General features: G+C 46.8%; 1 long non-coding RNA gene across 1 annotated transcript; it reads right to left on the minus strand.

Annotated features, from left to right (window-relative positions):
• Positions 1–832: 832 nt before the first annotated feature.
• Positions 833–4,619, minus strand: LOC128329006 (uncharacterized). Its single transcript, XR_008309499.1, has 2 exons — positions 4,355–4,619; positions 833–1,035 (listed from the first exon to the last, which is right to left on the minus strand). It is a non-coding gene; the product is annotated as an uncharacterized LOC128329006 (long non-coding RNA).
• Between the last annotated feature and the right edge of the window lie 320 nt (positions 4,620–4,939).

A 4,939-nucleotide genomic window follows, 5' to 3' on the forward strand; every position in this document is an offset into this window, starting at 1 on the left:
GTCAGAGGGCTAGAGGGTCAAGACACTGGTCATCCCTTCTCTACTGCTCTGACACTATCCCATTGGAATGTAGATTGCTACTCTCAGGGACACTTCTTTCCTTTCAGCCACTTCCTTTCTCTCCCCCTTCTCTTCCTTTTCCTTCTACCTTGCAACATGCAAGCTCCTCTCCCTGCACCATGTGTGCAGAGATGCAGAATCCATCTGTATCCAGCTAGCTAGCTAGATTAGAGATCCTAACTCCTCACTTTCCTATCTAGAATGGAGTTCTTTAATAAATGGCTTTTATATTGATTTGAAACTATGAACTGGCTCCAAGTTACTTTACTCTCAGCATACACGCATGCCTAACCAAATTCCGCTGTGTTGTGCCTCTGTACACTCTGCTGTAATGAAAAAGGGATTCTCTTACCAGAGAGAATTCCCAACACTTTCAAGACTGGCAACTGGGGGCTGGGCAATGAGAAACTGCTTCCACCAAGCAGCCTCCTCCCCTTAAGCCCGTACACCAAAGCCTTTCACAAGTTACTACCAGAGGCAGTGGTTGGTGGGGTCAGTGGGGGGCCTGCAGCAGAGGCAGCGAAAGGTGGGTGAGCAAGTCCTCAGGCGGATCTGCCCCTGCTGCTGCTAGAGTTATGCTGCTAGAGTTATGATTGTCAAGTAACTGAGGGACAGGAGTATTCTTCCTGCCCTAGAGGCACGCACAGTGCACAGGTCTCCCCATTTCAGAGCAGGAACCAAAATGCTCTACAAAACCTCCGAAGCTTCCAAATGTTGTTCTGTATATAAGCAGAACTCCTGCTGCAGAGACCATGGAGGAGAAGAAGAGGTGTGTCTTTCAAAATTATGTTTTTTTTTAATAATAATAATAAAATAATAATAATAATAACAATAAAAACAACAACAATAATAGGAATAATAATAATAATTTACAAAAATAACAATGGTCAGGCTTTTCCAGTTCATGTTCCTCCCCGCTCAGTTTCTCTTCTTCCGGTTTCGCTTCCTCCCCCCTCGCTTCCTGCACCCCAACTTCTGAAAATATGAAGTAGATAAAATCATTAAATTAAAATGCACTCAGTAAATTGGGTTTCCCCCAGTGAATCTGGGAGACATTTCTTTGTTGCCATTACAATGGCAAACTAGAAACTGTGGGCTGGTTTTCACAATTGCTTCTCCATAACCTTCAAACCTTGCTTTGTGGTTTGCCAGCACAGCCCAATTCTGGCTCTCACAGATCTTTGACAGGATTGCAGCTACACAGACAAGGTGTCTTGCAGCATTCCCGCTCTAAACCTGGTCTCCTACGGACTGAAATTATTGCAAAACCGTAATTCCTGATAGTGGGCTGGTTTATACAATTCTAATTCGAGTATGAGATGTGCCACGCAATCTTGTGCCTACAAGCAAGATCTGCTCATGAGCAATCTAAGGGTTTGCTGCCCAAGCCGTAGGGCTAGAGGCAGGAACTCTGGCCATGGACAGGAACTGTCTGTGACTTCCACTGTGCAATGAGAAGTCAAGACTTCACCAGCCATGGTGCTCTGACTCTCAGCCATGCTCTGAGCAAACTGCATGCTTGATCCAAAAGCTCTTGTCTCCAGCCAACAGCTTTTCTCCTTCAGCTGAAAGATCCACCACTAACAAGCCTCTGATCCTGGTAATATGCTGCCTCTACAAGCCTTGGATCCTTCCATCCTTTCCCCTTCTTCTCCATTCCCCTCGTCCCTCTACTAATTCCTGATCTCCCCAAACCATGCCAGTCCTCAACCTTCCTTACCCCCCCCCCCTTTTTCCATCTCTATCTGAGTTGTATTAGGCTCTAGGAAGATTTAATACACACACACATGTGTTAGTTAGGAACACTGGGTGAATATTGTTGCTGGTTAGGGTTGAAATACTGTTAGTAATATTGATAGAATGTTCTGCTTTCTGCTCAGTTAGATTGATGTTGTTATTCTTTTATACTCAATAAAGCCCATTGAATCATTTAGGTTTGGTTTGATCTCTTTTCTTCCTTGCGTCCAGATCCTACATGGTCACTATATAAAAGAACTTGGTCACTTGGTGACACTATGAGACAGGCCTCATTTTGTATGCTAGCTAATGAGCATATTCAGTATATAAATCAGGCCTGGACCACAACAGGAGGAAGCAGAACACAGTGCTACAATCCAAAAGGAAAAAGAAAGCGTTGCAGAGCATCTATAAGTGTCAAAAGTTGCATGCCGAGAACGGTTAGTTGCACTAACAGCACTACAGTGGAACAGTGAGGCAAATCAACATTATGCAATACATGCAGGTACCAGTCACCGCAACTGTTTTGCTTTTTTAATTAAAATCAGCTAGTGAAAAACTATACGTCTGAGCAAAGGGACAAAAAGCAAAGGATCATGATATTTCCCCCCAGCAGTTATTTTTTTCCTCCTTAAATTTGCCCTCTCAAGGCTCCTTTTCCATCCATGTGAGAAAAAAGCAGCCAGAGGTAAAAAACACTCCACCCATTTCTCTGCTGAAACTCGCAACTGCCAGTGGCCATGTGTAATTTGAATCACAACCAGCCACACCCGAGAGAGTATTACATGTGTCTGTTGTAGAAGGCACATCTTAGCCCTGAGACAGCTTCTACAGCTAATCTGTGGAATGAAGAAGAAAAAAGCCCTCTAGCATGTCACCATCAACTGTTGACTGTCTGGACAAACACAGAAAAAACCCAGTGCAAAAAACTAAATACAGTTTTATAATACATCACTAAAGATGAACCATGAACACTACTTGCATAAGAGTTATGCCTTCTACAAAATAATTCAAAGCAATTTATTTTTGCAAATCCCTATTCCACGAAAGCAGACAGCAAAGCTATTACCCATGAGCTGCTGGAAGGGCAAACCAGCACAGCTAAGGACCTACTCTCTTCCGTACCCCTCCCCTCTAACCTCCTCCAACAACAGAGCACAGAGAAAAGCCCACCCAAAGAAAGGAAGATTGGATTTGAGCTGGATGGGGAGAGGGGTTGCCTGCAAAATTTTGTTTACTGAATAAGGAGCACACCTTGGAGTGAAGAGGTGCTTTCACGCAGCAAGCCTACCCTGAAATGAGACTGAAGAGCTCCCTCCGGCTCTTTAGAGCTCGAGGACACACCCTTTTGCATGTGAAGTATCACATGATGACATCACATGCAAAGGGGTGTGGCCTCTAAAGAGCTGAAGAGAGCTCTTCAGTCTCATTTCAGGGCAGGCTTGGTGCCTGAAAGCATCTATTTTCCCCCTCTGGAGGAAGAGAAAGGGGAATAGATGCTTTAAGGCAGCAAACGCTCCCTAAAAATAATCGGAAAGTCAGTTCTCTGTGGGGGTAGGGGCGGGGGCGCAGGCTCTCTGCCGGGACTCAGATCTCTCTTGTGCGACTTGCGCGGCTGCGTGAGTGGGGGTGGTAGCAGGCACCCAGCAGGGGGGATTTTCCAAAACAAACAAACCAACCCTGAAAAAAGCACACACACCTGTGATGCTTGGGTGCGGGGCATGGCAAGCACTTGGCGCTCCCCTGCAACTGGCGCCTAGGGCATGTGCCCTGCCTGCCCCACCCAGATTACGTGTCTGCATGGCCCATTCAGTCGGCGAGTGCTTTCTGCACTGGCCCAGTAGGGTTCTTCCTTCATCTCCCTGGCAAGCAGGGCAAAGAAGCCCCCAGCGGGGCCAACACAGAATGCACTCTCCAGTTGGATGCGCTACACATGCTGCTCAGCCCCAGAAACGCCTCCAGCATTGGTGTCCTGACACAGGGTGGAAGGGGTATGGCCGGCTGGGGACAGTACAGCCGGGGACAAGCCTGACATCAGAGTAGGAGGCAGCGGCAGTAGCAGTATGTGTGTAGGGAGACCCGGTGCTGGCAGAGGAGACCTCGTTGCATGGCGGGGGGTCCGGCCTGGCAGCATTGGCAGGAAAAGGGCAGCCACCTGCCTGTCCAGGGTTGCTGCCAGCCATCCTACGCCCCGGACAGAGACTGGGAGTGGGTGAAGTACTGAAAACAACTTTCTCTGGCCCACCTTTAACAAGCAGAGATTCCATTTCTTTTCTGACTATGTCTTAGTGGGAACTGATTCATTTGTGATTGTTTTAAGCCTAAGTATATTGCAATGCATGCAGAGCATCGATTATTAAGTCTGCTCAAAGGGGGAGTGGATGGTTCATGTAGGGTAGAGTCAACTGGTATGAGTAAAAGGTTGTGCAAATTAGCTACCATGAAAAAAATGTATCTGACAATCGTACTTTGTACTAGGCTGTCTTACAGACCAGCTCTAATATGACGAGGTTAATGAAAGGAAGAAGCAGGCCCAGATTACTCTACATTTACTTACCCCATGTAAAGGCAGAGGTGCAGATGGAGGTACGGACTGATGTACGGATGGAAGTGCAGATGGAGGTACAGACCGATGTCCGGATGGAGGTGAGGATGGAGGTGCAGATAGAGGTACAGGTGGAGGTGCAGATGGAGGTATAGACTGATGTACGGATGGAGGTGAGGATGGAGGTGCAGATGGAGGTACAGACTGATATACGGATGGAGGTGTGGATGGAGGTGCAAATGGAGGTATAGACGGAGGTGCAAACAGGGGTGGTGTTGTGGACCTGACAGAATGAAAACAGACATTAAAGAGAATCTGCTGCATCTAGGCCAGCCTGAGCACATTTGCTTACAGCACTACACAAACCAACCACATACACCTTTACTCCAAACAGTCTGCTCTATCAGAGGCAAGGTTGCACCTAGGTAATTTTGGAGCCTGGACCTAAAGGTTTCTGGAGCACCCCACCCTGCAACTTAAGCATCATGCCCCTACACACACACACAAACACACATGCAATATTTTTAATACGTCGGTTCTTGAGGGCACAAACAGCAACTGAACTCACAAGAATGTAAGAATATAAAACAGATACAC

This window comes from Hemicordylus capensis, chromosome 6 (genome assembly GCF_027244095.1).
Source record: "Hemicordylus capensis ecotype Gifberg chromosome 6, rHemCap1.1.pri, whole genome shotgun sequence".
In the NCBI taxonomy this organism is placed as follows: Eukaryota; Metazoa; Chordata; class Lepidosauria; order Squamata; family Cordylidae; genus Hemicordylus; species Hemicordylus capensis.